Source organism: Tenrec ecaudatus, chromosome 9 (assembly GCF_050624435.1).
Source record: "Tenrec ecaudatus isolate mTenEca1 chromosome 9, mTenEca1.hap1, whole genome shotgun sequence".
Lineage (NCBI taxonomy): Eukaryota > Metazoa > Chordata > Mammalia > Afrosoricida > Tenrecidae > Tenrec > Tenrec ecaudatus.
Window position 1 is genome coordinate 98,554,420 of NC_134538.1, and position 14,378 is coordinate 98,568,797.

The window sequence follows — 14,378 nt, forward strand, 5'->3', positions numbered from 1 at the left end:
AATAAGAACTGTACAGTAATTCTGATAGTGGGTTATCACATGTCTTTGGAATAGCCAAAATAAGATCTCTTCCAGTCTGTTGACAAATATATAGCACCTGGGGCTGTAAAGGCTTGAAGGTAAACAAGCGGTACTCTAGCTCAGAAGCAACAAGGCCCACATGGAAGAAGCACACCAGCCGGTGCGATCACAAGGTGTTGATGGGATCAGGTATCAGGCATCAAAGAACAAAATATCATATCATTGTGAATGAGGGGGAGTGCAGATTAGGGAGCCAAAGCCCATCTGTAGGCAACTGGACATCCCCTTACAGAAGGGTTGCAGGGAAGAGACAAACCAGTCAGGATGCGATGTAGCAACGATGAAACATACAACTTTCCTTTTCTTGAATGCTTCCTCCACCCCCCCTCCCACTACCACGATCCCAATTCTACTTTACAAATCTGGCTAGACCAGAGCATGTACACTGATACAGATAGGAAATAGAAACATAGGGAATCCAGGACAGATGATCCCTTCAGGACCAGTTGCTGAGAGTGGTAATACCAGAAGGGTGGAGGGAAGGTTGGTGGAAAGTGGGAACAGATTACAAGGATCTATATATAACCTCCTCCCTGGGGGGCAGACAACAGAAAAGTGGGTGAAGGGAGACATCAGACAGTGTAAGATATGCCAAAATTATAATTTATAAATTATCAAGGGTTCATGAGGGAGGGGTGAGCTGGGAGGGAGGGGAGAAAATGAGCTGATACCAAGGGTTCACGTAGAAATCAAATATTTTGAGAATAATGAGGGCAACAAATGTACAAATGTGCTTCACAAAATGGATGCATGTATGGATTGTGATAAGAGCTGTATGAGCCTCCAATAAAATGATTCAAAACAAAACAAACAAAAATACCTCTTAGCATTTACATGAACCTAAAGAGATTATTCCACAGTAACTTAATGAATAGTTTCCTGAGGTTAGGGAGAAATGGAGAACAAAAAATGAGTACAGGAAAGAATAAAATATTCTAAAACTGATTATCGTGATAATTGCATAATTATTTACAATATGATTAAACTATTGTGTGATATATGAATTAAATGCCAACAACACAGTTAACATTAAATAAAAGAAGAAGATGAAAATGAAATCTTATGGAGAAAATGCATAGATTTCCCATGACTGGGAATCGACTTCACAGTGCCTGACTAATAAGCTTTGGACCCTTAACTTTGTTTAACAAAGTGTGTCAGTCTGGGTAGACTAGAGAAACAAATTCACAGATACCCATATGTGCATAAGAAAGAGCTTCATATACAAGGGGAACTGAATATTGAGAAAACACCCCAGCACAGTCCAGATCAAGTCCATAAATTTTATATGATCTCATATGTCCGATACCAATCTATAAAGTCCTCCTCAGATTCACGAAACACATGCAATGACACCAAATGCACGGAGATCACAGACCAGTGGGGTGGTGGATCCAGTGGCATTGTAAGCATCTCAGAGCTGGCAGGGGTCTCCATGTGATTCCTTCAGCTCCAAAATTCTGACTGTGTCAGGGTAGCTTCATGTAGCTTCTCCTCAGCAGCGTCCCATAGGGAGGAAAACAGGAATTCCCAGAATTTTTGGAGCGGGCCAGGCCCACACAGAGGCAGCATTGGCTATGACCCGATTGACAGACGAGATTTCACCCTTCACTCTTTTTTAAATAAATACTTTTATTGGGGCTCTTACATCTCTTAGCACAATCCATGCATTCCTCCAATGTGTCAAGTGCATTTGCACATATGCTTCCATCATCATTTTCAAAGCATTCTCTTCCCACGTAAGCCCCTGATATCAGCTCCCCGTTGCTTCCCTCCCCAGTCCACCCTCTCTCACAAACCCTTGATATAGATTATTTTTCCATATCTTACATCGTCCTCCATGGCCCCTCACCCACTTTTCCGTTATTCCTCCCCTCTTAATCTTGACACCAGATTATGGAGCTACCACTGATGCCAATTCCTGTTTTCAGCTCTAGTATCTCAAAAGTTTTCTTACATAGTGAAACCAGAATCAGTCTATAAGGAAGAAGGCCTTAAGTTGTTAGGCACTGCCCAGTCTGTTCTGACTAATAGTTCCTCTAGCCTGCTGCTAAGATTGTGAAAGGTGGGTTTCAATACCCAGAAATTTCCTTACATTTAGAATTGTTATTTTCACGCCAAGGTCAAATGTGAGATTCTGCTTTTTAAAAAGTTACAAGGAAGAAAATTTGAGTAACCAGCTTTTAACTAACAAGGGCTATTTTGAAACTACATAAACAAACACATGGTATATCTTAGGTTCTTCCCTTATTTGGGGTGTCTGAGGGAGCAGAGCAAAGAACATGAATGTGATATTTCCATGCTGATGTAAATATCCTATGTGTTATAAATCTTCTGTAATATTCATGAGACAGATTAGTGGTGTTTTGATAAGGAAACTAGATACCATTTGTTTTTTATTAATCATTTTATTGGAGGGCTCTTACAATTCTTATGACAATTCATCATCCAATTGTATTAAGCACACTTGCACATATTTTGCCATCAACATTTCTAAAACATTTTCTCTCTACTTGAGGCCTTGATATCAGCTCCTCTTTTTTCCCTCATTTCCCCCAACCCGTGAATCCTTCATAAATTATATATTATTGTTGTTATTTTGTGCTTTACACTGTCTGTTGTCTCCTTCACCCACATTTCTGTTATGTTCCCTTCAGGGTGGTGGTGGCATATATCCAACCTTTTGATGGATTCCCCTTTTCTTCCTCTCTTCAACTCTATCTCCAACTCTCATGATATCTCTACTCTCAGCACTGTTCCTGAAGGCTTTATCTAGCCAGATTTGTAAAGTAGAACTGGGTCATTGTAGTGGGGGTTCAGGGAGGAGGAAGAATTGAGGAACTGGTAGGAATGATGTGTGTTTCATCAGAGCTATACATCACCCTGGTTGAATCATCCCTTCCTTGTAACCATTCAGTTAGGGGATATCCAATTGTCTACAGATGGGCTTTGAGTCTCCAATACCCTTTCACACCGATATAATTGTTTGTTTTGGATCTTTGGATACCTGACCCGATCCCACTGATACTTCATGATCCTACAGGCTGGGGTATTTCTTCCATGTGGACTTATTTGCTTCTCCGATAGATGGCTGCTTGTTTAACTTCACGCCCTTAAGACCCCAGATGCTATGTCTTTTGATACCCAGGCACCATCAGCTTTTTCCACCACTTTTGCTTATGCAGCCAGTTTGTCTTCATTGATTTTGTCAGGAAGGTGAGTATCAAGAGTGCCAGGTTATTCGAACAAAGTCTTCATGTGTTTAGGGAGGCTTTGAGTAGAGGCCAAAAGTCTGTATGCTATCTTAATACTTAATATATAAATGGATGTACATTGTCCTCTATACCTTTCATTATAAATTTATTTACATATAGACATGCCTATAGCTATACCTCTGTATACAGCTTTTGCCTCCTACTTCTTTCCTCTATTTCGTTTTACCTTTCTCCTGTCCCACTGTCATGCTTATCTTCCATTTGGCTCATTAATTCCTCTTGGATACATTGCACTTGATCAAACCCCACCAGGCATTAAAGGATTAAGTTGTATCTCTAGTCAACATTTTTTAAGATACAAAAGAAATTCAACAGGTGAGCAGTGATCAGAGGGAGCTAACTTCCACCAACAAAGAACAGTAGGGAATAGAGAATCCAGCCGGAAGGATAATCAAGGCTTCATCTGCCATCTTTCTTTAATAATCAACCAAGCCTCCCATAGTACGCATGACTTCTCAACAAGCTTGAAAGTCCCTCCCAATGGTCACACAAAAGTCAAATCATACTCATGGTTACAGGGATTATTATGGGAGGGAGGGAGTTGCAATTAAGTGTCAGAAATGCGAAAGACACAGTTCTTGCATCAGGGTAGCCTCATCCTACCCATACCCACAAGCAGCCTTTTCCATATTCCTCAGCCTCCTAGCCCTGTGGGCCGTGTAAAATACAGTTTCAAAGCTCATTTAGTGCTTTGTCAAGATGTCCAAAGGGCACTACAGTGCACCATATGTCTCATCCAGAACATGCTTCTTGACCAGCTCTGTGGGTCAGCAAACCCACCTGCCCCAATTAAGTGACTGGAGCACTCTATTCCACTATCAAACCTCCTCCCCGAGATACTAAGCCTATTTGGTCTGTTATAAGCATTTTCTCAGTGTCCTGGGTCAAAGAGTTTCAGTGTAGGGATCTTGAGGTCCAAATGGCATGTTCCATGCCTTGCTCTTCTTTTTGATGGCATTGAGATCTCCCTTTCTGCCTCACAGATGACTCGTTTTATATCCAGAGAGGTTGCACAATTGACCAATCACCACCATGTAGTTCCACGTCTCTGTAATCACAATTTTCCTTTTACCCAGATTTATCAAGAAAAGAGGGCATCAACTCAATTCTTATGGTCTTACCCAATTGTTCGGTGACAGTTACAAGCACTATCACTACAACTGAATTAAATAATTCACTACACCACATGGGTGCATCCTTTGGACTGGGGGTGCTTGCATGGTAACCTCCTAGAACAAGCAGTCATGGAGAGAGAAATTCTTCCAAAGTAAGCACTCCAAATTTCAATGACTATCTTCCTAACCAATGAAAAGATACATTTATGTTTGTAAAAGTCATCATCCTTATGTTGCATTTCTGTTAGCACCACACTTGATAACTAAGACAGAGTTCTTCCAAGAAGCAGACAGAGGGCCTCAGGTGCAGGTAGGGGGCCATTGCAGCTTCTCCCTTTCACACAGTGGCTTGGAAAGAACAAGGCTTACATCAGAAAGGGTTTGGCTGCCATTGAGTCAGTGTTGACTCATAGTGACTCCTGTAGGTTTCTGAGACTGTAACTCTGATGTGAGTAGAATGTTCAGTCTTTGTCCTGCAGAGCAGTTGGTGGTTTTGAACTGCTGGCTCTGCAGATCACAACCAAACATGTGGCCTCTGTACTCACCCGGGCTCCCTCTAACAGGGTACGTGGGCAAATTCAGGGTCTTAGAGCTTCAGCAGAAATTAGTCACTCCACTTTCACTGCCTCAACTGCTGAGGAACTCTTCAGAGCAACTCTCGCCTCAGATTCCAAGATTCCCCAAGACAAGCAGTATGTTTCTCAGTTGTATAGAGGCTACCTTGCCCTGTGGGGTGGCAGCATGCAGTTGGAACTATGATGGGGTGGGGGTACTTTGCAGGGCAGACATGGACATGGGCAGCAACCCCTCTCCACTACCTTTATCCCCCTACCTGCCAGTTGTCCATGTCCCAGAGCTGTCAACTCGCCCTATGCAGCCACTGGGCTCTAAGTCATCTCAAATTCTGACAGTGATGCATAACACCACTGTGGCATAACTCTGGTTTATGGAACCTAACCATGTGGATAATTGAGGGTTGAGTGTGGTTAGAGATAGAACACTGATAAAGAAAGGGATACAAGAAAAAAAAAATTAGGAAAGTCCCAAAGGAAAGAGAGAAGCCAGGGTCAGAAGAGGAGAGGATAGGGAAGCCTCTGAGTCCTCTAACACTTACAAACTCACGCAAGTTTTCTATCACCTGCAAGTCTTGCCTAAATGTAAACTAATTTTGGAGTCAATCTTACAAAAAGAGAGGGAGTATCTTAAAGTAGCACAGAGAAAGAAAAAAACCAAAGCAATAAAACTAAAATTGACCTGTACTCAGCACTAAAGAAACTGCCCTTCTAGCCAATCAATACAGCTAACCCAAGTCCTGATGGATGCATTCCTGTCAAATCCGCCTAGAAAATCTCACAACTGCCCAGCTTTCTGCTACAGCTTTATTCTTCATGGAGCCTGTTCATTTCAGGCAATGTCCACTATATAATCTTTCTCTTCTGGGGCTAACAGCTTCATCTTAGAGAGTAAGTGCTTCTCCACTAATAAAACAGTAGACTCCAGCTTTGGCTCTGTGCAAACTCAATAGCATTTTTCAACGTAAAATTTATTTCCAAAAGGACTTTGTTAAGCCATTTGATCCTCTTTGTCATTAAATCTGATACACAATTTGTTATACAAGGTGAACTAAATAAATATTCTTCTCCATATCAATCCTCATATAGTTATGTCTATGATGCAAAGTTTATTTTAAGGAAAAGGTTTCAATCTGGGCCCTACCTCAGTGTACTTGTTTAATTATGAAGATAGCAAGCAACAATTCAGGGCTCTTCTGAGGATGAAATGAATGAGTTCTTGGGATGCTTGGGTAGGACCAGTTTCATGACCAGTGCCCAGTAAGCATCATGGCCTGTCTTCTTTCTTAAGGAATAGCAGAGCCAAACGTCTATGGTAGAAAGAATTCAGTATTATTAGGGTTGTATGCATTTTTTTAAATGAACTTTCTTTCTACAAAGAGTAATTCTTTACATGCAGAGGTTCATCTCCTGCTTTGCATATTCCTCTTTATAAAGGTATATATTTCAGGTTTGGGTTGCTAAAGGAGCCATTTTACAAGAAATCTTTGTCTTGATACTAAGAAAATACACTTTCCTATGGAGGAAAACAAGAATGCATAAAGAAGCACAACTGTCCTTTAAATTTCAGAGGCTATAAAATGGAGGTTAGTAAACATTTGAATTCCATTTCTCCTACTAGGAAGACAATTTTTATGGCTTCCCTCATATGCCTTAAAAACAAAAAAAAATCCAATCTATGGTACTTATCACTTTACATTAAATTCACTAGTGAGGCAAATTTTATTTATTTATTCATTTTAATGCATTTGTTTTACTGATCATTAACATATAAAACTTTCAAATACAAATTAGTATATTTAGTATGTTTCTTCTCAAACCAATATACACTACTAATTTAAATAAAGTAAAAGTAAGAAGTCACAGGCTAATAACAAGATGTCAAGTTCCACAGAGTAAGTTTTCATATAAATTTAACCAAATATTAATATAATATCCTTTCATTACCTATGAGTCTATTGGGAACATTATTAATTTAAAATGTTCCTATTTGCTCAATGAGAGTCTTATTAAATGTATATTTCATTTCTGTAAGAACTTCATGTAAGTCATATACTTTTCTAAGATTAGCATGTTTTACTGCCATAGTATCTCTTATTCTAGTCATTAAAATGACAAGCAAAATACTGAATTCAGACCTAAAGTAACCTATCAAAAACGTATTATGATTCTAGGGAAAAATGAAATTACTCTGTAGGTATTTTCACAATTATGAAGATTTTCTAGTTTTGGAAGTTTCATTCCTTGTGTAATAGACGAGAGTGTGATTTAAATCAGTAACTATCAGTTTCCTCTGTTCACAAGTGAAAGACAAAGGGGTTTATCCTATAGATTTCCAGGTCCTGGGAAAGGACATTGTGCTTGGTAAAGTAGAGGGGCAACGAAAGAGAGGAAACCACTCGACAAAGTGGATTAATACAGTGGCTGAGACAATGGTCTCTAACATAGCAGCATTGTGGGGATGGCGCAGGACCAGGCATTGCTGACTTCTGTTGCACCTGGGTCATTATGAGTCAGAACTGACTCAGGGCACTTAAAACCTAGAACTATAAATAGACCTTTCAGAAGCCCATTGCTTTAGTTATATGGGAATTTTGCAGGGAGTCCCTGGGTAGCGTAAATGGTTATTGTTAATTTTAGGGGTTGTAATATTTACATATTTCATGTCAACTTGATAAATAGGATGTAGGAGTGGAGTTCAGCGTGTCAATCAGGTCATAGGCTGATGGTAAATACCTCCTTGTAGGTATAACCTTCTCCTAAGGAGGGTCCTGAGAAACTGCCTCCCCCTCCCACCTCTGCTTTCACCTTCCTGCTGGTAAGACACATTGAGACCTGCTAGAAACCTGGAGATGCAACGCAGCCATTGGATCCACAAGACGCTGCCACACAGGCCTGTGACCTTCCTGCATTCTGCATCATTGCATGCAGCTGTGTAGGTCTGAAGAGGGACTTAGGGACTAGCACCAGATTTATGGATTTGATCTTGTCTGGTCGGGGATGTTTGCTTGATAGATAATTGCTTCTGGATATAAAGGTCTCTCTTATAGACATGTAAATGTTTCTGGATTTGTTTCTCTAGTGATTCTGGCCTAACACGGTGCCATCTAATGGGTCAGGCCCATAGTGATCCTATGCACAAAAGAAAGATAAACTGCATAGTCTTGCACTGTTCTTGCAATTGTTCCTGAGCTTGAGCCCATTGGTACAGCCACTCTGACCAGCCAACTCTTAAAGGGCGTCCTCCTTTTTAGATGCCCGTCCATGTTACCAAGCATGATGTCCTCCAGGGACCAGTCTCTTCTCACAGCAATTCCAAAGTATCAGCTCTGCCTCTATGGAGCACTCTGGCCAGACTTCATCCAAGGCAAATGTGTTTGTCGCTTTGTCAGCCCATGGTACTTTCAATATTCTTCTCCAACACCACAATTCAAATGCTTCAATTCTTCTTATTATTCAATGCCCAACTTTCACATGCATATGGGGCAATGGAAAATACCCTGGCTTGGCTGGGTCAGGCTCACCTTAGCCCTCACAGTAATATCCTTGATTTTCAACAAAGAGATCTGTGCAGCAGGTTTACCCAATGCAATGCATCTTTGGTCACTTGACTGCAGTTTCCTCGAGTATTGATTGTGGATCCAAACAACAGAAAAATGTCGACAACTTCAACCTTTTCTCTATTTATGATGATGCTACCTATTGGTCCAGTGGTGAGGATTTTGGTAATGGCTAAGTGCTTGCTTATAACCTAAAGATGGGTGATTGCAATACAACCAGAGAAGGCTTGAAAGAACTTCCTGGCAAGCTACTTTTAAAAGGGCACAGTCATTGAGAGACCATGGTATAATTCTACACTAAAACACATTGTATCTCTAGTAATCAAAATATACTCAATGGAAACTGGGGATAAATAACCCTATGTAAAATGTGAGCATCTTTTTATGGCTGTAATGTGAATTTAAATTTCTTTTTTATCCATATACTCATTCATTTATGCTGGCATATAGGATTTCTATTTTTTTCAATCTGTGGATGTTATTTTTAGGATAGTGCAAATAGCACTTTCCCAATGATGTTCAAATATTGAGTTAGAAGAAAGACTTTTCTCGCCAGGAATCTATTCTTGTTTGCTTTCGAAAAATGTTCATATTTCATTTTTGCATTTAAACCTAGGGTTCTTTAGTGTTTACATTGTGTAGTGAGAAATATGGCTCCAGGAATTTATTTATGCCATCTGCCCTATTCTCTTTTGCTAAAAAGTCCATCTTTATTCCATTGATGTAATATGCTGTTTCCTACACTACACTGCCATATCATACAAAGTAAGTTTACACCAGAGCTGCTCCCACCTGTTAACAAACAAGCAAATAAATAATAAAGTTGGGTCCTTAACATGCAAAAGGAATTTAGAAGAGGATCTTTGTTGAAATGAAATTAACAAGGGCAGGAGAACTATGTTTGACATAGTAGTGGGCTCTGGGGGCATAGTGGTTATAAATTTGGCTGCACTTCCAAAGGTTGGCAGTTTGAAACCACTAGCCTCTGAGGGAGAAAGATGGGGCTCTCTACTCCCGCCAACTGTTTACAGCCTTGGAAACTCCCAGGGACAGATTTCCGCCTTCCTGCAGGGACGCTATGAGTCACAACTGATTCGCTGGCCATCAATTTGGTTTTGGTGACCTATGTGCAAGATTGAGGTAGGAATCACAATAAAATATTTGGCATAAAGCTTGTTTGGTATTTTCTTTTAGAATTTATTACCTAAGATAAACTTACTGAAGATGATCATTCTTATTTCTAGTATGGCCACACAGGTGCTTGTCTTATCAGTATTTGTGCTATTATAATTAATGTATAACACATCTGATATTGATAATAAAAACTAAGAATAAAGACAGAAGAGAAGGACTAGGCATGATTTCTCAGAAAAACTAATAAAGTGTGCAGTTTGGAGAAGGATTCCTGCCAGGAAGCCTAGGTTAGAAGACAGAGTTTCCCCTAAACATATTAAATGCTTGACCCATTTGCCCTTTCTAAAGTGTTGACAGTAGGAGGGCCAATATAGCTTGGAGGCACATAACACAATGTGTCTAAACTGAACTGTGTTCTCTAAAAAAGTTATGTGACAGTGAAAACCACCTTGTTAGGAAATAGGTGTTTTCTTCTGTTATGTTAATAAACCAATAGTAAGGTGGATATTGAAACCTAACCCCTTTGAGAAATATGAGGAATAAGCATATACTGGTAGATAGTCCCCAGGCCATGCTGGAGACAGATGGATTGCCAACCTAGGGGTACTAAGGCTTGCTGATGGTTACTAGACTTTAGATCAACACTTTTAATTCCAATTTCTTACCTTCAAATAGATGAAAACAATACTTTATCCTCTGTAACTTGTATTCAAGCCATAGACCAATATCATTAATATCACATGCAAGAAAAATTTTGCTGAAGATCATCCAGCAATGATTGCAGCAGCATATAGACAGGGAATTGCCAGTGTTGGGCTAAAATAAGAGATATCATTGTGAATGTCAGACAGATCTTGGCTGAAAGCAGGTAATACCAGAAACATGTTTGATTGTGTTGCATTGACTCTATTTGTATAAAGACATTCAATTGTGTGGTTCACAACAAAACTATGGATAACCATGAGAATTCCAGAACACACCATTGTGTTTAAGCTGAAACATACATGGATCAAGAGGCAACTGTGTGAACAGATCAGGGAACTTCTACAGGCTTTAAAATCAGAAAAGGTATGCATCAGGGTTGTATCCTCTCATCATACCTATTCAACATGTATGCTGAACACATAATCAGAGAAGCTGGGTTATATGAAGAAGAATACAGAATCAGAGTTGGATAAGGCTTATCAACATCCTGTGAAATGAAGATGGCATAAGCTTGCTTTCTGTGAGAAGTGACAAGGTCTAAAAGAAATTGCTAGTGAAGGTCAGGCATTGCAGTCTTCTGTAGGAATTTCAAATAAATGTAAAGAAGACCAAAATCCTCATAACTAAGCCAAAGGGTAACATCATGATAAATAGGGAAAAGATCAAAGGTGTCAAGATTTAGTATTGCTTGGATCCACAATCAATGCTCATGGAAGCAGTGGTCAAGAGATCAACAGACACATTGCATTCATTAAATCTGCTTCAAAAGACATCTTCAAAGTGTTGAAAAGCAAGTAGGTTACTTTGAGGGCTAAAGTGTGCCTGATCCATGCCAGAGTATTTTCAATGGCCTCATACACATGTGAAAGTTGGTCATTGAATAAGGTAGACCACAGAAAAATAGCTACCTTTGAACTCTGGTGTTGGTGAAGAATATTGAAAGTACCATAAACTGACAGATAAACAAATCTGTCTTGGAAGAAGTACAGCACAGAATGCTTCTTAGAAGCAAGGAGAATGAGACTTCATCTCACCTACTTTAGACATTTTATCAGGAGAGACCAGCTTCTGGAGAAGGATACCGTGCTGGGTAAATGATCTACAAAATAATAAGGTTCCATAAAAATAAGGTCTTAAATGAGATGGATTGGCACAGTGGCTGATACACGGGGCTCAGGCCTGGGAACCATGGTGAGAACAGAGCAGAAGCAGGTAGGGTTTCGTTAGTTCTGTTGCACACTTGTCCTCTAAGTGTTGGAAGCAATTGAATTGCACCTAACGACAACAATAGCAACAACAACAACATCTATAGGCATACTTTTTAAAGGCTGTTCAATTGGTTACACTTCCTAAAGTATTTTTTACCAATTGTAAAAGCAATCTTTTGACCCCATTTTTTAAGAACTGTGTGTTCACTCATGTAAACACAACTTTTATACGTGTCGGGAGACCCAATACCTATGCGAGTCACTTCACTGTGATATTTCCTATGTTTTAGCAGTCTAGAATTGAAGCCATAGTAACTCTATTACATGTCGGTGCCTTTGGTTATTGTGATGACAGCATTAGAAAACTAAGACACTAAGCAAGTCAGTGAAAGAGAGGAAGGCTCTCCAGCAGATGAACTATCATATTAGCTGCAATATAGGGCTAAACATAGGCAGGATTGTGAAGATTGTGCAGGATGGGGCCATGTTTCTTCTATTGTGCATACAGTCACTGTGAGCCAGAACCAACTTCCCAGCACCTATCAACAGCCATCAAGGTCTTAAATGTGTATCCTTTGGCTTTTTGTTATGCAATATTGATTTAAACTATTAAACTTCCCTAAGTTTTGTATATACTACTTCCATGTAGGTTTAATAATATAAACTATAACATAGAAATGATAAATTAAAAAAGAAATCTAAGATAGTTCAATAAATGATATGGAGTATTACCTCCCATCATTTTTCTCTATGCTGTATTGTGGTATACTGTGTGTTACGGTGGTGCTAGAAGCTATATCACTAATATTTTAAAAAACCCAAAGTGAACCAGTTTCAGTAGATCTTCCAGATGAACAGAAGGATTCAGAAGGAATAGGGTATCCACTTCAGAGGAATTATCTACTGAAAACCTTATGGATAGCATCAAAATATTGTTAGGTGTTGAACATAACATTGTCAGAAGATGAGCCCCTCAACTTGGAAGCATTCCAAATATGAGTGAAGAAGACCTGCCCTCTCATTTATAGAGATCTAAATACAGGCATGTACATATGTAAATATATTTATATATGAGGATGGGGAAATAGATCTATGTGCCTATATTTATAGGTTTAGTATTAAGGTAGCAGATGGACATTGGGCCCCCATTCAAGTACTCCCTCAATACAAGAATACTTTGTTCTATTGAACTAGCATTCCATGATGCTCATCTTCCCGACATTACCGCTGAAGACAAAGTGGGTGCATAAGCACATGTGGTGAATAAAGCAGATGGTGCCTGGCTATCAAATGATGTAGCATCTGGGGTCTTAAAGGCTTGAAGGTAAACAAGTGGCCATCTAGCTGAGAAACAACAAAGCCCACATGGAAGAAGCACACCAGCCTGCGTGATCACGAGATGTCGAAGGGATCGGGTATCAGGCATCAAAGAACAAAAAATCATAACATTGTGAATGAAGAGGAGTGTGGAGTCGGGACCCAAAGCTGATCTGTAGGTAACAGAACATCCCCTTATAGAAGGATCTCAGGGAGTAGACAAGCCATGAATAAAATGATTTTTTAAAAAGAAGGCCTGCCCTCTAAAAATAGAATGAAGTACAGCCTGTGGGGAGTAAAACTTCAGGACCTTCAGTAGCTGATAGGGCACTATACAACATGAGAAGAAGCAGTTGCCAACATCTATTAATGATCAGAACTTTGAATATCTGAAGCATGAATCCAGGAAAGTTAGCAATATAGAAAAAGGTATGACGTGTCTAAAGATTGATATCCTACTGGTGTCCATTGTTGAGCAGAAATGAACTGGTATTGGCCATCTTCAATCAGAATATAATATGGTTCACAATACTGAAAGGACATTTTACAATTTACTTTGAAGTACCATGCTGTCTGCAATATGATGATATCTATCCTCTTACAAAGAAATCTAGTCAGTGCAACTATTATTCCAGTTTATGCAACAACCACTAGAACTAGTGATAAATATTTTGAAAAAAATTACCAACATCTTCAGTCTGGAATGGATAAAATTAGCAATCAGAATACATCGAGAAATGTTTTCGATTGGAATGCAAACGCTGGGAAAAAAAGGAAGCGACAATAGTTTGAAAATATGGCTTTGGTGACAGAAACAAAGTTGAAGATTACATGATAGTCTTACAAGACCAATGACTTGTTCATTGAAAATTCTTTTCTTTTTCCAACAACACAAAAGGCGACTACATCTCCAGAAATCAAATCGACTCTATCCCACAGAGGGGAACACGGAGAAGTTGAATATCAACAGTTAAAATGAGGCTCTGAGATGACTGAGAAACAGATTAAAATTTTCTCAAGTTCAAGTTCAGTTTAACTGAAGAAAATTAAAAACAAATCCTCAAGATTCTAGATAAGACCTTGAGTACATCCCACCTGAATTTCAAGAGCATTTCAAGAGTAGACCTGCTGCACTAAACACTAACAACAGAATTGATGATATATTAAAAATGGGAAATCAAGCTCTTTTCTAAATTCATTTTTAATAGTCCCATAGGATGCAATTATGTCATTTTCTGCTTCTTATTTTCCTCCATGTTGCACACCCATATTGTGATAAATTAAATTTAAAGGATGCATTTTGAAATATTTTTGTATACAAAAGGAAATTACCTCTTGTTACTTTTTAGGAAAGGTTTAGGAAATTAACTTTAAAAACAGTAGCATCTAAATTTTCTAAAATAGCTTGGTG